Raw genomic sequence first — 10615 nt, 5'->3', positions numbered from 1 at the left:
AATTAGCTCACCTAACTCTGGTTTAGATGCAAGCATATGTTTCCCATATAGGGAAGAGGATTTGGTGCTGAAAGTAAGAAAAGAATATAGTGAAGGTATTACACATAATGTCCACTAATTTTGTTGCAGTAATGACCAATTTCCCCGAGCTGCCACGGTTGGCCAAGGCTGTCTTGTGCAAAAATGAAAATCAGAGTCCTCTAGACAGACATCAGACTTTAAATCATAAAATTCGAGACATTGATCACATGTCAACAGCGCGATGTTTTCTAGCTTTTATATTCACTTTCTACTGAATAGAATTAGATCAAAGAAATATATTTCTCAATCCGCAGATTGAAACACATCCAGATGTTCCTGCCCGCTGATACTTGATGCTCTAATGACAAACAGAGTCTAACCTCTGCAAACCTGAATGGTAAACACTAACAGAACCTTCCATTCCTTACAGATTGTAGAGTCCTTTGAAGAGAGTTATGATAATCTGTGAAATGAGGCCTGTTATGACCAATATTGTCCTTCACAGAAAAAGGTGTTTGCTAAAACCTAATATTTTCATCGCAGCATCTACTCCGATACACATTTAATTGAATCATAAAATCAAACGATATGACATTAAAACTAATGAAGTGAGACTTTGATTGTGAGACTAACAGCCATCCTAAAACATCTATCATTTATCCGTAATATTGGGTTGGGAATGACAATTAAACCATGGGTAGTGTTATGAAGTAAAACCTCATTGTGTCTCTGCCTCAATTCATCATAACCATGAAATAGAAGCAGCTAATCAATGATAGCTGACTGCGATATGTTGTATAAATACCCTTCAAATTCATTAATAATGTACTCAGTTGTATATATGCTCATATATCTGCACACATGTTTGCACAAATCACACTACCATTTCTCTGTTGCTTACTGGCATTTGGTGGTTCATCCTAAATTCAGCACAGCACGGTTTGTAACTTTAAATTGTAGAACTGCTGGAGTGTCTCCCCCTCTCTCTCTGCCACCAAACACGAATCCACCCACACCTGCACGCACACGCACACACGCACACACACACACACACACACACACACACACACACAGCATATACACACAGTGTCTAAGTGCATCATTATCCCAAGTCACATCAAATATTAATGAAGTAGTGCTTGACACAGAGATAGAAACAGAATGGAACATTGTATTTACATAAAAGAGAGAAATAAAACTGAATGAGGACAGAAGGGTGACTAGTTAGTGCCATGAAATCATAATGACTCAACCCTTAACTCTTTTTGGGTTACAGCATGTCAAATTCAGACAGTGCATGTTAAGGTCATTTAAGTGATGTTTTTTTGCACTGAATCAAATGTCGTTGACAAAGGGATGTCTTGTAGTGCTGAAATCACAGAAGATCATCACTTAGCTGTTAAAGTGGAAATTTAGAATCCAATCTAGCTAGAGCAGGTCATATTTCTGTGAGTTGAGAGAGACTAAAGCAGACCTTAAAAGAGCGTGAATATTGGACTTGAATTTATTAGGTAAACATAAACATCACAATGAATGCTAATGTTCCTCTGGGTGTGCAGGATGTGAGCATCTGTTTGAAAATGCACAGCCATAACAACTTAAATCTATAAGTCATAAATATGGTCGTCTGACAGCTTGTTAGGATGTCTTCTGCCTCCTAGTGGCCAAGGGTTAATTCATGCAGCTTCACGTTGCTAAATTGTCGAGATGATATTGACTTTAAGGGACAGAGACTGCATATTGTATTGTATATTTGGTCTTAAATTATTTATGGGAAAATGTGTTTTTTCTCAGACTCTTGCAGAACACTTTCAAATATTTAAAAATATTTAAAAAAAGTTACACTTCTGCAAGTTAAAGTGAATTTGAAAAATAAAAGAGTTGTGCCCAGCTAATTGACCTGTTTTATTTTGTTGCATTATAACCTGGAATTAAAATGGATTATTTTGGGATTTTATGTAATGGAACTTAACAAAATAGTCATGATTGGTGAAGAGAAATAGAAAAAAAAGTAAAACAAAAATAACAAAACAAACCTGAAAAGTTGGTATTCACCACCTTTGCTAGGAAGCCCCTACAATCTGGTGCAACCAATTACTTTCAGAAGTCACATGATTAGTTAAATACATTCCACCTGTGCACAGTCAAAGTGTCACATGATCTGTCACATGATCTAACAGAGCACCATTAAATCCATATTTCACAATGTTACAGCGTAAATATTGATAAATATGAGACATGAATGAAAACATTGGCTTTCACAGATACATACAAATTCTGAATGCATAATTCAAATTCCAAGCAATAACTTCAAATTCAGTTGGCAACTCTTACACCATGCATTTTGGCGTCGACACTTGCGTGCACAAGTGTGTGTGTGTGTGTGTCCAAAAATATGCATGCACCTGCACACTTAGTACCTGATGACTACTGAAAGTGCGTGTGTGAGCATGTGACAGATCATGAGCTGTCGTCTATAATACACAAGGCAGTGTGTTTGAAGATCATACTTACCTTCCTGAGCATATTTCCATTACTTGTTGATTAATCTATTATATCAGAATGAAAAAAAAAACAGGAAAGAAATAGCAAAATGATGCGGAGTGTAAAGATGTGCTTGTTCGTGTTTGCGTACATGTGTTTATGTCTATGTGTATATAGCATTCAAAGCCACACCACTCCTAAAAGTAATGTTAGATCACATATAATACACAGCATTTTATTCCATGGAAACACTGACTGGAGTTTATGGTCTTACACAAACACCTTTTACCCTCCTATCTCTCTTCTCTCTCTCTCTCTCTTCTCTCTCTCTCTCTCTCTCTCTCTGTCTCTCACAGAGGTACTAAGGTTCAGTTTGCATCACCACTAATTGACTGAGTTTGAATATAAATTATAGACCTTTTCCAAAATAAAAAGCTGCAGAAGTGACTAACAATGTGCTATGAGAGGGTTAAGAGAAGGTGACATCCTCATCAGTGAACCAAACTGCATCACACATCTCTCTTGGTAACAATGATTGTTACGTGAGATGAGTGAGGAAATATCCAACAGTAGCAGTACCCATGGAAACGAACATTCTCTGCCTACCTACCACAAATACATGAATAAATGTATTCAAATTTAACCGAGATGAACAACATTACTTGAAGTTTTTTAAAAGTTTTTCTAAGAGATTTAGTTTAGTGAGTCAGGGTAACTTGCATTTGCAAAAAAAATTTGCCTCGTCTTTGAGTTGGAATAACTAATGCGGCTGTTAAAAATAAAGCCCACCTGTGCACAGTCGAAGTGTGGTGAAAATAAAGACAAGGTCAACATGTTATTTGCGCGGCATGGACCCCTGGCTAATATGTGTTTGACAAAGAAAAAGTGATTAAATAAAAGGAGAAAGGGACACTGTGTGGTTTGATGAGTATGAAAATTAAGATCACAGCCTAAGTAAACACCTGTGGGCTAAAGAGCACTCTCCACCACCACCACCGAATGCGGGGATATCTTATGGAGGTCACCTCTCCTGTAGACTTTCTGTCTTGTAGACTTTATGTCAAGGAGCACTGAAGCTGTTCTGGAGGCCTGTGATAATTGTCACTCATCCCGTCTGTGGTGAGCTATAAGGTGCCCTTTCACCTTTGGACAGACATTGTTCTGTTCAATATATGGAACTTTGTACACACAAAACTCAAAATGGATGGTGAATGAGATCACCTTAAACTCACACTGAATTTTTTTTGAAGAGGGATCTGTCATGTAGTCATGAATGATCTGGTGCTACTTGCATAAAGGCCCATCAAGGGAGGAGCATTGCGAACTAGTATTTAAAAACGGTTTTAAAATGAACTGCATTAAAATTCACTCTGATTGGCTGTTCAGCTTAAGCGAGTCAGAGCATGAGCAGAGAAACAGAAGAGAGGAAAGCAAGCAAATGACTAAAGTCAAGAGGGTACACACAGAAGGCCCTTCTCATCTTTCATCTTCAGCTCATATATAAATGTTAGAGAGGTGTGAAAAAGGTCGGCACACGCTGCTTTGTTTCATGTATGTATCGCAACAATGGCTTGTATACCCACAATCATAGGTCTCTCTATGTCAATGTCAGACTGCTGAAGCCACATGATTGCTTCAGACTTTGGAACATATTTTTGCATAGAACGAGGACTGTGTATGTTGTGCCCCATTCCTTAAGTTGTATTAAGGAGGGATCTCTTTAGGGCCAGTATGAACAGGAGAAATGATTGGAGCAAGCAAAAACTGTTTCAGTGGGCATATGGGCTATACCTGACCATTGTTCAAAGACAGACTGTGAAACAATTCTGTAAGTATTACCTGGTCACAAATAGTCATGATTTGTCCACCAGATGGACCTATTGCACTGTGGGAAATCTGGCCTGTGCGATGGACCAGAGTCAAACACAGGAAGCAGGTAACAAAGTCTTGCCTAAAGCCAGTACAAGCTGAACAAAAACCAAAGCCAGACAACAATAAATTACTCTTTTAGACTCATATTTGCTTTCGTGCAGGTTTGTAACCCTGCTAGTGTTATGTGAGGACTCTGCAAGTCCTGACTGCAAAGGATCCGACGTGATTTCAGGTGGGTCACAGCTACAGGCCTGCAGGGACAGAAATTATCAAGGCATCTGACTGTGAAGAAATGTGACAAATTAGTCTTTTTTTTTTTTTACCATCTCACTCCATGATCCTCAAACCTCCATGCCAACAACCTGTGCAACACTAATCAGCATAATGGAGTCATCCAGCAGGTCTGGCTTAATGGAATCAATTACTTGCTTGCAGGAGAAGAAACGATCTGACAAGAAAACAACCAACCCCGAGTAATTTACCTGGATGGTTACAGAGAGAACATGAATGCAAACCTATGTAGCTTGTCTGAGTATTCAGGCATAGAAACTAGTGATGATGATGAACTATCATTTGTTTTCTTTGTTACTGGAGTGAAAGACAGCATTAACTGAAGGGAGAGAAAGGGCATAAAAGGAGAGGAATATAAGGAGGTAATGTGACAAACCCATCTGTTTATCTGTGAGTGTGTGTGTGTGTGTGTGCGCAAGCATTGAGTCTTCCTTCCTCTCACTGACCGTGCGCATGATGTGTGTATATTTCTACATTAATGAGCAGACTAAAGATTTTCATTAAGGTCCCATTAGTACCTCTTTTTTTCCCCTCTGGGCCCCATCACTACTGCACTCTCATTCATTCCTCTGATGCAATAACCATAAAGAGGCACACAGAGAGTGGTAGCGGACATGGCTCACTATCACAGGAATTCAGTAAACTGCAATATATCCTGCATTACTTTTACAACAAACTGACTCTTTTGAACTCAAACATCAAAATGGGTTTTCAGAAAAAATACATTAGCTTGAAATGAGGCAGAAAGGCAAAGTGGTCAGAGGTAAATTATGAACTATTTGATTGTTCAGCAAATAAACATTTTTGCGTCAGGCGTTTTAAATCTGGAGCTAAATGTCTGACTTATCTACTATCATCTTGACAGCAGTGTTTAGCCATCTACACACTGCTGACAAGCATGGCCGGGCAACTTTTAAAAACCTTTCAAGCAGGCTGCTATCAAACCAGCATGCGCTCTTCAAAACACTGTGGAAGGATTGCAACTCCCCAGCAAGTCAACTGGCAGCATATTTTATCTTGGGGAATTATGTTTTCAATCTTGGTCTTTCCAATTCAGTGCGCATCTCAGACAGAGATGAGCAGTTTGAAAAAAATTGGCTGGTGTAAAAAAAATCTCTCTTTTGAGCATCACTAAAAATAACAAGCGTGTTTGACCACAGGGGTTAACAGCTGAGAGTGGATGTTGCTGTGCCTTCATTACAGAACAGTAGAGGGCAGTGGCTATACATAAAGCACCAAAGCAGCCTCAAGATCAACTAGAACCCTTTAAAATACATTGGAGAGGTAGAGAGCACTCAGTAGTTAGTGTTAACAAGTCTCTGTGTGCAGCCCGCTGTGTGTTTTACTTTCATTCCGCCTTGACCTTATTTGCTTCATGATTTTCATTACTCGACGTGCAGTGTGCTCCCTTACTGTTGAAACTTTTAGGAAGATATAAAATACAAATAGCAGTAATCCTCAGGTGCATTGAGTGTGAAAGAGAAAAGGAGAGATGGACAAATTGTCTGTGTCTGTGCTGACTGTTCAAAGTCAAGTTGAGTAAAACATTTACTGTCGGGGAATTTAGGACAGAGTGGAAGAAAGAGAGGGGGAGGAAACTGTGTAAACCCAAGTAGAGGTGTAGGAATGTCAGCGGTGGACGACAGATCGTGCCCAAGTGTGAAGACAAATATTGCTTGAAACAGTACAATGTCACAGTCACATGTCTCACAGAAAACAGGACACCACACAAAAGTGATCACAACCAATGGTTTTATTTACAAGAACGTTTGTTACATAGTTACCACAGACTGTAAATGAGAAGTTGACGAAATCACCGTGACGTCACCCATTTGTTTTGGGACTACACTTTTCAATCCTTGAGTTTTGCATTTTGGACATCGCCATCTTGGTTTTTGGAACTTGCCATCTTGTTTTGTTTTTTTGCAAGTGATACCAGAGGGTGGAGCTAAGTACAACATAACGCTGAATAAGACATTTTTAGGCAAGACAAAAGGTTTTAATAGACTTTTATGAACTGAAAACACACTGTGAAAGGGTTAAAGTTGTAAACGGAACACACAGACAACTACCAGACCGGACAACGCTGTGGCAGCGAGGTCCCTTTTCAGAACCAGAGGTTGCCACCAGCTCAAACCGAAAAACCACAGCATTAACTTAATAAATTATGGCAGTTCTCTGTCGCCAGAAAACTGTCATAAGAATCTGTCTAAACATGCCTTCCATTTTGATCAGTGGCTGCTTTCAGTTAAATCCATCCTCAGGTTCAGGATTAGGATGAATCCCACCGTTGCATCTGGTTTGTCATACATCCAGGTTATGCCGTGCCCAGATTCAAGTTGAAAGATGCAGCATGATGACAGAGCTAATATAAAGTGGATCTGTGTTGAAATAAATTCATTGCTACCATGAGCACAACTCCCTGTGCATGCATTGAAGTGGTTAATTCAATATTATTATTATTATTGATAACAAATCGTGCTCATTGCTTTAACTGAATAGATTTCTTAACATTTAAAGTTGCATTAGTTGAGGGGCAGCAGACAAATACTGAGATATTATCACCTTTTAATGTTTTGGCTGATGTGTTAGCAAACAGTTACCTATTTTAACATCCAGCAGGCACAGAGCAACATTAGCACTCATTTAGAATCATGTTTCTGGCCACCTGAAGACCAACATTTGGCTCTTTTATGGTCTTCACCAGTTTCGGAGGAAAATACCAGGCTTTTTACGTGCTTTACTATGTTTACCTGCTAGTTGCACACCATGTCTATCTGCTTTGGTGATGGCAGTGGATTTATCAGAATTCTTTAGCTTAACAGCTGCCTGCTGAGTCTGGAAATCAGGTTGATGAGAGTACTGAGAAAGTGAACTAAAACACTAATGACTGTCGATCTAAAACAGTAAACTGAAAGATGCTAAAACCCTCGGTAAAGTTGATTTAGTGATAAGCCTCTGTACGTTCACCACTACAGGTGATCCTTTCCACATTGTCATTTGATCCGTTGTTAAATACATCCATTAGTGCAGTTTTAAATACACTTATGATGGAATTAAAATATTGATATTCTGAGTTCAAAGTGTATATGTGTATTTTCTGGTTGGACACGCATTACATGAAAACTTTATGCTGAATACATAACTCTATTGTCCTTGGCATCTTAACAAATTCAACAAGTTTTGACCTAAAGAAGATAAAAGCAGTGGGCAGTGGAGAGGATTGTTGGGAGAAACAAAGAGACATTTTAAACACAACAGACAAGTGTGTGAATGCACAATGAGCATGAGGAGGGCATAGCACTAGCACTCATTTATGAGTTTATTCAGTCTCAAAACATGTCACAATTTTTATCAGTGTAGAATTATGGATATTCGAGGAAGTTTATCTGATGTATGGGAGGTTCTTGAAATAAGCTATCTACGTACGTCACTTGTCATTCCATTCCACATCATCAGATTTCTACAGATTCCAACTGTCTGTGGTAAAACAAGTACGGGCAAGTGAGGAAGATAGTAAACAGTGACAGGAAATGGTTCTTTAATTTTGGTTTCATTCATGACAGCTGATAATCATAAAAGCAATGACGCATGTAATTACAGGATGCATGATATTTTACCCACTTATGTATTTCCAATGAAACAGGAAAAACCTTGAGAACGTTGAATCAAAAACAATCTCTGCACAAATAATGTATATCAGTATATGTGTATATATATATATATACATGTATATAAAAATGTGTGTGTGTGTGTGTGTGTGTGAGAGAGAAATGTCTGAATCACGTTGTGGGAACAAACAGCTATACAGTCACAATACAGGGACTCACCTCCCATGTGGGGACAAAAGGTATTTATAAAAAACCTCCTGAACTGTCTGTGCTTCTCTGGAAATATTGTGTAAGGAAAAAAAACAACCTCCTGAGCTGTCCTTGCCTGTCTGGAAATATTGGGTAAGTTGGTACTTTTAACCATCTTCCTCTTCTTATCTATCTCTCCGTCTTCTCCTTTCCTCTTCTTGCTGCCTCATGACCGGCTCAAACCTCTGTCTGAAAGCCCCTCTCTCTGAGTGACAGCAGTGAGCTTATTAATGTGTGTGTAGTATGTGTGAGTCCTTGCCAGTGTGGGTATGTTTGTGAGGTTCTGTGTTTTGGTGCTAAATTGTGTGTGTATGTGTGTTTATGTGAACTGACAGCAGACTTTGAGTAGAACTGGACAGCCCGTCTGTTGTTGATAGGACAGTTACTCCCCTGACAGTTCCTGAAGGGGGGTGCTGATAGAACAAGCCGTCTGAGTGACCTTGTTCCAACCAAAAAGCCCGGCGAAAAATAACTTCTTGGAACTGTGACACCCTGGCTGGTCCGTGTGATTTACAGGCATATAGACCAAATGCAGAACTACTTATTAGTCATGGTGTGTGCTTCCTTGCAATAACAGTTCTTTGGAACACATCGTGTCTTGAAGGGTGGTAGCGAACAGTTGATGTTAATTGATAGCAAAACAACAAGGCTGTCAATCATAACTCTGATGATGCTTCACATCTAAAGTAAAGACGTATCGTTGTTTGTGCTCTCAAGAAAGGTACAATTAAAACCACATATTTCAAGTCGGAGAGGCGTGGTTTGCATCCAAATGTTACTGACGCAATGGACATGTTGCCACATGATCTCTGCATTTGGCACTGGTTGGTTTCATTAACAAATACAGGACCTAAAGAGTAACGTAGAGCGCATGCAAGCCTGTGTATCTGTGTTTGCACACGTGTGCCTATTTTTGCAGCAAAAGACTGTTTAATACCTGTGTCACCCCGGATGCAGCGCAATTAAAATCCAATACGCTCCAGGAATCCATAACATGCTGGGTTTACTGACAGCGAACAGAGCTCAAATAGCCAACAGAGAAGGGGCGAGGGGTTTTTATTTGAAGAGCACAGCTACAAAATGATGGAAAATATGATCACAGAGGTTGCACTGCCGGCAAATGTGAACAACTTTTAGATGCACTGACAGGCAGCTGCTGTGAAAATTGCTGTCAGTTCAGCTTCACAGATATTGAAAAGATATACACAGACGGACATTCTTTGGAGGGAAATCATGCAGTTTTCATGCAGAAGCAATGACACATGGATGGTGTTACAAGGTGACACAAATACTTGCTTAAACATATCATTCAAGTGTAGTGTCTGTAAATGACAGTGGAGCTGCAAAGAGAGCATATGCAGAGATGAAGTCTATAAGGGCCACATGGAATGGTTTGGGATAAGATTTTTAAAAAGCAGTTTCCCAATCCTTAATCTCTAAGCATGGAAGCACAGTGGCAGTTGTCTTGGTTCAACTCCTGTTGGCAGAATTCAGTTAACATTGATCATTTAAACCACACTTCCATAAATGGTGCAGTTAACTGCTTCTGTGATTGACATGTGTTCCTGTGTGAAGATGTGCGGACACCAGAAAAAGAACCCATAAGCATGGTGATTTGCACGGCAAAGGAGTGCATGTTTAGATGTCTGTAGGTTCAATTTCATAATTATGTATAGCAGCCTATATATCCAGTTAATATTTCTTATAACCTGGTGTAACCTTTCCAACCACGGTGATGGGGATTTAATGCTGTGCTGCATGCTTAGCTGGTTACTTTCAACCTTTAAAATTCTAACACACTGATCTCGCTGCATAGCGTCGAACTGGCCGTACACTGTATGCAGCACTGTTGGACCTGACAGTCATATATGTGCTTCAATCAGGGGTTTAAATTATTTTGTTTTAAGTGACAGTGGTTCCCAAAGTGGAGTCCAAGGACCTTCAAGTGAACATTAAGACCATCTCGCACGGTGTGGATCATATGCATGACCCTTAACTTGGTGCAACTTTCTTACTAAGGAAATGGTTGTATTTAAAAATGTTTCAGAAATGACTGTATGCAATAATGCTGTTGGACAACTACAACT

The sequence above is a fragment of the Anarrhichthys ocellatus genome, unplaced genomic scaffold (genome assembly GCF_004355925.1).
Source record: "Anarrhichthys ocellatus isolate YVR2014 unplaced genomic scaffold, GSC_Weel_1.0 scaffold24, whole genome shotgun sequence".
Classification (NCBI taxonomy): domain Eukaryota; kingdom Metazoa; phylum Chordata; class Actinopteri; order Perciformes; family Anarhichadidae; genus Anarrhichthys; species Anarrhichthys ocellatus.
This window is presented reverse-complemented; position numbering follows the sequence as displayed.